General features: G+C 42.3%; 1 long non-coding RNA gene across 1 annotated transcript in view; it reads right to left on the reverse strand.

Moving 5' to 3' along the window:
• The window catches only part of LOC142829630 (uncharacterized), a 202,111-nt gene extending 201,455 nt beyond the window's left edge, over positions 1-656 (reverse strand). Inside the window, exon 1 of the long non-coding RNA XR_012904248.2 lies at positions 548-656. This is a non-coding gene — a long non-coding RNA (uncharacterized LOC142829630). The remainder of the gene's footprint in view (positions 1-547) is intronic.
• Positions 657-10,147: the final 9,491 nt, after the last annotated feature.

Consider the following 10,147-nt stretch of genomic DNA (forward strand, 5'->3'; position numbering starts at 1 on the left):
CCCACATTTTACTCTCTCAAAACTGAAAACTTTACAGCAAGAGTAGAATGGAAGAAAATAGTATCTATCCCTGTATGATCACTACCCCCCCTCACTTTGGTGTGCTTTGCTATTCACACCCTCATCCACTCCAATCTATTAACCACTGCTTCTGCTGTCTCAAGCTCCCATCTACCACCAGTCTATAATATTCTCCCTTGTAATCAGCCATGCCAGCTCAAACCTCTCTCCCCCAGTTCCCTCTAACCCAGCCCCCGCCTATACAGGAGCACTGTCCCATTCAAGTCTCATTCAGACTCACGCCCCAACTCCCATTCATCTACCCTGGAAGGCTCAGGACCACACACACCTTTCTATCTAATCTATCCCAGGCATAAAACACGCCACTCGGCCCCAAAACACGTCTCCTTTCTGACCCAGCCAGCCTCAAAACCACCAGCATAGCCCCACCCAAACCAGGTAGGCTCGGGACTGAACTGGAATAAGCACTTACTATAAGGAAGAAGCGCAGCTGATGCCCCTGTCCCCTACCCCCACTGGAACTAACCTGCGTCCTGTTTTCAGGGCTCCGCTCCTTCTTTCTTCCCACAGCCAACCCCCGTGCCTGTAATAACCTAAATTAGCACAGCCAGAGGACTGTGTTTCCCGCAAGGCGCGGAGGGATCGTCTGTCCCCTAGAGCCAGCCAGAGGCATTACACGCTGCAGCACCTTTGCAGCTGCAGATACTACAGTGATTGTTATTGCGGGCACCTGTCGAGGCGTGATTGGCATCAGGGCTTAGCCCTTTGCGCCCCTAACAACCAGCCAGCCTCTGCAGACGAGAGTTACCTTTCGTTCTCTAAAGGCACGTTGAGATCCTTCCATGACAAGTGTAATACTAGTGCTAATTAGTATTCACTCACTCATTTTGGGTATCATTTGATAAACCAACGAGCTTTGCATCCCACAAAATATAAAACCTGCTCTCACCTTGTCAGAATTCCTTAGTGCTGTAATATTAGCCATTGTAATCACTGAGCCCGTTTTTACTGGGCTACCTGCTTTCTTATCCATTTAGGCACGAACATTCACAACAGGTGCTTTAAATCAATGGGACTACTCGGGCCAGAAAAGTTAAGAATGTGTTTGTTCTTGCAGAATCAAGGTATTGCTCAGATTTTAGGCATGTTTGTTGAGTAAATAAGTCTCAGAGGGATAGCCCTGTTAGTCTGTAACTGAACCTCCCCCTATCCCACACAAAAAAAGGACAGGTCCTGCAGCACCTTAGAGCAGTGGTCCCCAACACGGTGCCCGCGGGGCCATTTTTGTGTGCCCACCAAGTGCTCAGGGCTTGCCTGGCCCTGGGCACATGGAGCATGTACTGTGCCGGAGCTGGCCCGGGCGCATGGTAAGCTTGGAGGGTGAGAGGGGGGGGCGCCGGCCCTGGGTGCGTGGCGCTTGGGGGGGGGGCGCCGGCCCTGGGTGCGTGGCGCTTGGGGGGGGAGCGCCGGCCCCGGGCGCGCGGCGCTTGGCGGGGGAGCGCTGGCCCCGGGGCACGCGGCGCTTAGGAGGAGCGCAGGCCCGGGCACGCGGCACTTGGGGGAGGAAGGGGCGCCCGCCCCCGGCACACGGCGCTTGCAGGGGGGGGCCGGCCTCGGGAGCGTGGTGCTTGCAGGCGGGGGCCGCCCCCGAGCACGCGGCTATGGGGGGGGCCGCCCGCCCCCTGGTGCCCAGCAGGCGAACAGCCACGCCCCCTGGCACCCGGCAGGCTGTAAAGGTTGGGGATCACTGCCTTAGAGGCTAACAAAAATGTAGATGAAACAAAATACAGGACTATGTAGCACTTTAAAGACTAACAAGATGGTTTATGGTATTATGACCCTTTCTGGGCTCAACCCACTTCTTCAGATGAAAAGCTCATGATACCATCAGGGGAAAGCTGGTGATGCCATCTACATTTTTTGTTAGTCTCTAAGATCCTGCAGGACCATTTGTGTGTGTGTGTGTGAATAGTTGCTAATAAAATACTGGGTTTTTTTTATTAAGAATATCTCCTGATTCTTTAGCAAAACTAGAGAAGTGTCAAAACTACAGACACACACCTTAATCATTTAATGGATTGCCTAAAAGTCTTTCATATATTGATTTTCAGTGCTGTAAGGGAACAGTGTTAAATGTGATGGAAGCTTGCTTCCATTAAATTTCTTTTTTGAACATTTCAGCATATTTTCGAAGGAGTAACATTGCTTTGCAGGATTTCCAATCCAAATAATCTGGTTCAGAAGACCAGAATGAAGCCAGCTATAAACAAATGTAATATCAACACATTTATTTTCATGCTCTATAATGAATATAATGCAAACAAAAACAACCAGAATCGTTAAAAGCAAAGTAGGTTTTTAAAGTGTTGTAAATTTCTATAACCCAAAGTGTTAATAAGATCATTAAGGTTGTTCATGGCTTTTTCGACACAGGAATTTTAAGCTGTTTCAGCCAAATACTGCTTTTCACCAGTTTGCCCATTTTAATAGCATCAGAGGAGTAGCAGAGTTAGTCTGTAACAGGAAAAACTTAAAAAACAACATATAGTCTAGTAGCACCTTAAAGACTAACAAAACATGTAGATGATATCATGAGCTTTCATGGGCACAACTCACTTCTTCAGATGACACTCCTGAAGAAGTGGGTTGTGCCCATGAAAATTTATGACTGCCATCTGAAGAAGTGGGTTACGCCCACGAAAGCTCATGATAGCATCTAAAGTACATGTTTTGTTAGTGTTTAAGGTTCTACTAGACTATATGTCATTTTAATAGCAAACAGCCTACATTTCTAATCCTCAACACAAGATGGTGTTCAGAGTCATCAGAAAAGCAGGTATCCCAGAAAAGCTCTTCTGCGTCCAGTGACGCATTTGCTCTCCTATTTTTTTCCAGAACAGCAAACGCACTCTTTCGGAAGCCCCTGTATTCCTCGTCCTACGATGAATAAGGGGGCTTCCAAAAGAGGAGTTTTTTTCGACATTTGTCCCAGTCAAGATGGGCCAAATGTCAGAAAAGCCTCTTCCAACAAAAGGATCGAAAAAAGCTACACAAAATGCGGAATGCATTTTGCGTAGCTTTCTTTGAAAAAGAAAAAACCCAGCAGTGTACCCTCAGAGACTAACAAAAATGTAGATGGTATCATGAGCTTTCGTGGGCACAACCCACTTCTTCAGATGAATGGAGTTTAAGGGGTTCAAGTTCCAAATAAATAGCAAAGAGGGGATGGGGAAGGAAAGGAATGGAAAAAAATGGGGAAAGAATAATTAGAGTTTCCATGCTAAATGAATCTGATAGGGTGGGATCTAAGTATGTTTAAGTACCTGGTGTTTGGCCTTTTATGTTATTCTGATGTGGAATGTAGAGGGTAATTCAGTTAAGGTCTTTGTTTAAACCTCTATTGTAGGTATCAAACTTGTAAATGAAATTAAGTTCTGCAGCTTTCCTTTCAAGCTGGTTTGTGAAATTGGCTTGTAATAATATAGTAACTTAGAGATCCATTAATGAGTGGCTGAGAAAGTTAAAATGTTTCCCAACAGGTTTCTGTGTGTTACCTTTTCAAATATCTGATTCGTGTTCATTAATCCTTTCTTAGGGTACGTCTAGACTACATGCCTCTGGCGACAGAGGCATGTAGATTAGACTACCCGGCATAGGAAAATGAAGCAGCGATTTAAATAATCGCCACTTCATTTAAATTTAAATGCCTACTGCACTGAGCCGATCAGCTGTTTGTCGGCTCAGCGCGGTAGTCTGGACACTCCGTGGTCGACTTCAAAGGCATTTGTTGACCACGCAGGTATGCCTCCTGCCAGAGGCATGCAGTCTAGATGTACCCTTATAGAGACCATCCAGTTTGGTCAATATACGTGGCTGAAGGGCATTGCTGGCACTTGATGATATAGATCACATTGGTGAATGTGCAGTTATATGAGCCTCTGATGTGGTGGCTAATGTGGTTAAGTCCTGTGATGATGTCACTTGTATAGATGTGTGGACAGAGTTGACACTGGAGTTGATTGCAGGGGTGGGTTCCTGGATGAGTATGATGGAAGTGTGTTACGTGGTTGCTGGAAAGAATTTGTTTGAGGTAGGGGGTTGTCTGTAGGCGAGGAATGGCCTATCTCTGAAGGCCTGTAAGAGTGAGGGGTCATTTTCCAGGATAGTTTGTAGATGGTTGATAATGCAGTGGAGGGGAAGTTGCAGACTGTAGATGATAAGTGGAATTCTATTGTTTGTTTATTTGTACGGTCTATCTTGAAGAAGCTGATGTCTGGGTACTTGTTTGGCTCTGTCAATTTGTTTTTCTGCTTCTCCAGGTGAGTATTTTAGTTTTAAGAATGCTTGATATAGATCCTGTAGGTGTTTGTCTCTGTGGGATTCAAGCAAATTCAGTTGTATCTTAGGGCCTGGCTGCAAACAATTGATTGGGAAATGTGTCTTGGCTGGAAGCTAGAGCTTTCATTAGTGACATTCCAGGCTCTTCTTGCATTAGGAGAGGATAGCAAAACATATAACATTAACATTATTTCTTCATATTCCACTGATATTAAAATGTCTTTATTCGCAGACTAGATTCTCCAATTTTTGTAGTAAGTTATGTTTGTGTGCATTTGTTTGGTAGCTGCTCTCCTTTTAGTAAAAGGACTTCTCACAGAGGCTAATGAACAACCTTCAGACTAATAGAAGGAGGCTCTGTCAAAGGCATGGTAACTAATATAGTTCTCAGTTGAAAGCCAAATCATAGGAAATAAACTACTGTAAGCAAGAATTCTGGGGAATAATTAAGGGTATCAAGCAATTTAAAAAAATTAATCATAATTAATTACGCTGTTAAACAACAGTATCTTGCCATTTATTTAAATATTTTGGAATTCTTCTACATTTTCAAATATATATTTCAATTAAAATACAAAGTGTACAGTGCTAATTTTATATTTATTACAAACATTTGCATTGTAAAAAACAAAGTATTTTTCAATTCACATAATACTAGTACTGTAGTGCACTCTTTTTATCATGAAAGATTATAATTAAAGTTCTAGAAAACATGACCTATGAGAGAAGATTAAAAGAATTGGGCTTGTTTAGTTTAGAAAAGAGAAAATTGAGGGGGGACTTGATAGCAGTTTTCAAGTATCCAAAAGGATATTACAAGGAGGAGGGGAAAAAATTGTTCTCCTTGGCCTCTGACGATAAGACAAGAAGCAATGGGTTTAAATTGCAGCAAGGGAGGTTTAGGTTGGACATTAGAAAACATTTCCTATCAGGGTGGTTAAAGACTGGAATAAATTGCCTAGGGAGGATGTGGGATCTCCATCACTGGAGATATTTAAGAGCAGGCTGGATAGATATCTATCAGGGACAATCTAGACAGTGCTTGGCTTTGCTGTAAGGGCAGGGGAACTGGACTTAATGACCTCTTGAGGTCCCTTCTAATTATAGAATTCTATGATTCTATGAGAGAAGTGCTTACAAATGTTGAATAATGTACAAAAAATGCTAGGAGCAGCTGCTTCTTGTTTACAATCTCTCCTGCAAATGTACACAAACTTGTTGGAGTGATTGGCTGAATAAGAAGTAGGAGTGAATGGACTTGTAGGCTCTTAAGTTTTACATTGTTTTTTGAGTGCAGTTATGGAATAAAAAAAATTCTACATTTGTAATGTGTGCTTTCTCAGTAAGAGATTGCACTACAGTACTTATATGAAGTGAACTGAAAAATACTGTATATTTTATCATTTTTACATTGCAAATATTTGTAATCAAAATATAAATATAACGGGAGCACCATACATTAATTTCAAATTAATTTTAATCACAATTAATTTTATGAGTTAATTGTGATTAAAATCGACAGCCCTAGAAATAATCTGTCTATATTGGTGACAGCAATCTGCAGAGTTAATGCAAATTACACTATCAAAAGGAACAGATATAATGAGCAAAAATTGCTATTTACTACAATTTATGGTTTCTTTTTCCCTTTTGCATGTAGCCTGTTTTTTTTAATGTATTTGTGTTATAAAAATTGAGTATGCCAACCTCACTAAAAAGTAACATGCAGCTGACAAATTGAGAACACATGTGCACTGTACAAAATGAAGAAGAGCAGAATACTACTTATATTTACAATATGACATTAGTGTAAGGATTTAATTGCAGAAGCATTTAGTTACCAAGTTATTTCCTAATTATTAAAAAATTATTCCCTAATTATTCCCTAATTTATTCACACTTCATATTAAAGTTCCATTTATTATAAAAGGTTCATGAATGAATATTCAGCAGTATAGCTATGAGCTGTTTGCATTACAGATGGTTATAAGCACATCAATAGAAAGTGTTATGGATGGTATTACAATTGGGCCCAGTCCTACCACTGGGCAAAGTCTATTGTAAACTGTCCCATATCCTGGGCCCCGTGTTTTTGTAAGTACCCTGGTCTAGTTAGTGGCCAGTCATTGTTGCTTGCTCTGGATCTCCCAGGCACATGCAGATGCAGACACCTTCTTTAGGCAATGGGACCGATACTCCAGCCACTTTAAACCCTGCAAAAGTGGTTCAGCCTTTCCAAAAGGGATGTGAAGGACTAGTTGACTATCTGATAAGCAAATACTTATCAGATAAAAGTCCTGTGGCCCCTTAGACTGTGGCTGCATCTAGACTGGCAAGTTTTTCCGCAAAAGCAGCTGCTTTTGTAGAAAAACTTGCCAGCTGTCTACACTGGCCGCTTGAATTTCTGCAAGACCATTGACAATCTCATGTAAGATTGTCAGTGTTCTTGCGGAAATACTATGCTGCTCCCGTTCGGGCAAAAGCCCTCTTGCGCAAATGCTTTTGCGCAAGAGGGCCAGTGTAGACAACGAGGTATTGTTTTGCACAAAAAAAGCCCCGATTGCGAAAATGGCGATGGGGCTTTCTTGCACAAAACCACATCTAGATTGGCACGGACGCTTTTCCGCAAAAAGAGCTTTTGCGGAAAAGCGTCCTTGCCAATCTAGACGCTCTTTTCCGCAAATGCTTTTAACGGAAAAACTTTTCTGTTAAAAGCATTTGTGGAAAAACATGCCAGTCTAGACGTAGCCTAACAGATTTATTGGAGTATAAGCTTTCGTGGGCAAAGACCCACTTCATCAGATGCATGTAGTGGAAATTCCAGAGGCAGGTATAAATATACAGGCATAAGAAAAGAGTACCAATCAAGGGTGTAAGGCTAGAGATAATGAGGTCAATTCAGGCAGGGAGGGGGAGGCCCACTTCTAGCAGCTGATGTGGAGGTGTAGAGGAGAAACTGCTTTTGTTGTTGGCTAGCCATTCAGTCTGGCTGTGTCTACATTGGCACCCTTTTCCAGAAAAGGGATGCTAATGAGACAAGTCGGAATTGTAAATGCCGCGGGGGATTTAAATATCCCCCGCTTCATTTGCATGAACATGGCTGCCGCTTTTTTCCGGCTCGGGGCTTTACGGGAGAAAAGCTCCAGTCTAGATGGAATCTTTCGGAAAATAAAGCCTTTTCCGGAAGATCCCTGATTCCTGATTTTAAGAGGAATAAGGGATCTTCCGGAAAAGGCTTTATTTTCCAAAAGATCCCGTCTAGACTGGCGCTTTTCTCCGGCAAAGCCCCGAGCCGGAAAAAAGCGGCAGCCATGTTCATGCAAATGCCGCGGGGGATATTTAAATCCCCTGCGGCATTTGCAATTCTGATTTGTCTCATTAGCATCCCTTTTCCGGAAAAGGGTGCCAATGTAGACACAGCCTCTTTGTTTAATCCTAAACTGATGGTATCAAATTTGCAGATGAACTGTAGCTTAGCAGTTTTTCTTTGAAGTCTGTTCTTGAAGTTTCTTTGCTGCAGGATAGCTATCTTTAAATCGGCTACTGTGTGTTCAGGGAGATTGACGTGTTCTCCTACAGATTTTTATATATTACCAATCCTGATATCTGATTTGTGTCCATTTATTTTTTTACATAAGGACTGTCTAGTTTGGCCGATGTATCTAGCAGAGGGGTACATGATGGCATCTATAAGGTGCCACAGGACTCATCGATTTTGCAGATTCAGACTAACATGGCTACCCCTCTGATACTTATCAGACAGAGGCAGTAAGGAGGGGGGTACTTTGAAAAGCAGCGTGAAGTCCGGGGCCAGCTGGGGTGTTCCCAGGCTGTACATGGCCAGCTGGAGTGTTCAAAGGCAAAGGTGCCCTATTGACTAATCGAATGCATCGACTATTTGATTAGTCAGTTACCCAATACTTAACACCCTTACTTTCAAGGGCACCAATTGCATGGGCAGGGTGGGGGCAGGGCAGAGAGAACTTCATGTGCTTCCTCCTCTCCCCACTCCCAGGCTCTAATTGGCCTGGGAACAAGGGAGTGGCAGGAACCATCCAGCCTGCAGAGGCCCTTTTGCCCACCCCTGCAATAGTGGCAGAACTGGCTTAGCCAGCAGTCAGTCACACCTTGTTTTCTAGGACATAGGCTTTTTTGAGCCTTTACCCCTTCCTGGCATATATTTCAAACATGTAATTTATAAAATAGCTGATTGTCTGCTTCCCACTTAGTCTATTCACCTGCAGACATAGCTGCCAAATCCTACACACCCAGCCTACAGTATTAGGGAGAGAATCCCACAGGAAGAGGGTGACAGCCATTGCTGAGTCTTGGGCTTCCATCAGCCACCCTGTCACTGTGACAGGGAGCAACACAGTCACCCACCTCCAGTAAGTATCCTACAACAGGTCCCATCTCCAATTCTGTCTTGGGAACTTGAAATATAGAAAATCTATTTTTTTTAAATCATGTCCCCCATTTGACTGTGTTGTGGGTGGGAGAGTCCAAGTTCAGCCTTTCCCACCGATTTTGACGTCTATGTATTTATTTAGTTTTTTTTTTAAAAAACCATTAAAGTGCCTTCACAACATCCTCTGGCAGGGAGTTCTAAAGGTTGATTGTGCATTATGTTAAGAAATACTTCCTTTTGGTTTGTTTTAAACCTGTTGCCTATTAATTTCATTGCTGATTCTTAGTTCTCATGTTATGGGAGGGAGCAAATAACGTTTTTTCCTTACTTACCTTCTAAACTGAAAAATTCCAATCTTATTAATCTCTCATCGGGCAGCCTTTCCATACTCCTATCGTTTGTTGCCCTTTTCTAAACCTTTTCCAATTCCAGTCTTTTTTTTGAGATGTGACAGTCACGTGTCTACAGTATTCAAGATATGGGCATACCATGACTTTATAAAGAGGCAATATGTCTTGTTATGTAGCTCTTTCTTAATGATTCCTAATATTCTGTTTGCTTTTTTGACTGTTACTTCAGATTGAATGGATGTTTTCAGAAATCTATCCGCAATGCCAAGATTTTCCTTTTGAGTTGTAACAGCTAATTTAAACACCATCATTTTATACATATAGTTGGGATTATATTTTATAAGCATTATTTTGCATCTATCAATGTTGAATTTCATCTGCCATGTTCTTGCCCAGGCACCCAGTCTTGTGAGATCCTTTTGAAGCTCTTCCCACTCCGTTGTGGATTTAACTATTTTAAGCAATTTTGTATTATCTGCAAATGTTGCCACCTCACAGATTATCCCTTTCTTCAAATCATTTATGAATATGCTGAATAGGATTGGTCCCAGTACAAACCCCGGGGGACAACAATAGTTACCTCTCTCCATTCTGAAAACTGAATGGAGAGAAGTATGTAAAGTCATTGTTCCAGCAGGGAGAAGTAACTCGGTGTTGATTGCCAAGTCACATCTTCTCTGACGGTCAAAGCATGGCCTCAAAATAGATGCTTTCACTCCCAAAACATCACCCCCCATGATGGTTACAATACAAAGCAAAGGCTGTGAAGTAGTTTCCGGAACTGATGTAGAGCTGACAGAGATAGATCTGTCCCCAATCTGTCAGTTATAAGCAACTTCTGACTTGTTTAAATCTGTAACTGATGACACACCATTCAGTCTATAAAACAAAGGAAGATCTGGTATCTTCCCCCCCAAAATTCACATTGTATATTAGACATACGACTTAGACTTGCAAATTATTTTAAATGCAAAAGATCATCAAGCCTCACAAGCTGTGTATTTTCCATCACTCCCCCTTCTTTAAAAAC

This window comes from Pelodiscus sinensis, chromosome 4, assembly GCF_052426305.1.
Source record: "Pelodiscus sinensis isolate ZL-2025 chromosome 4, ASM5242630v1, whole genome shotgun sequence".
NCBI lineage: Eukaryota > Metazoa > Chordata > Testudines > Trionychidae > Pelodiscus > Pelodiscus sinensis.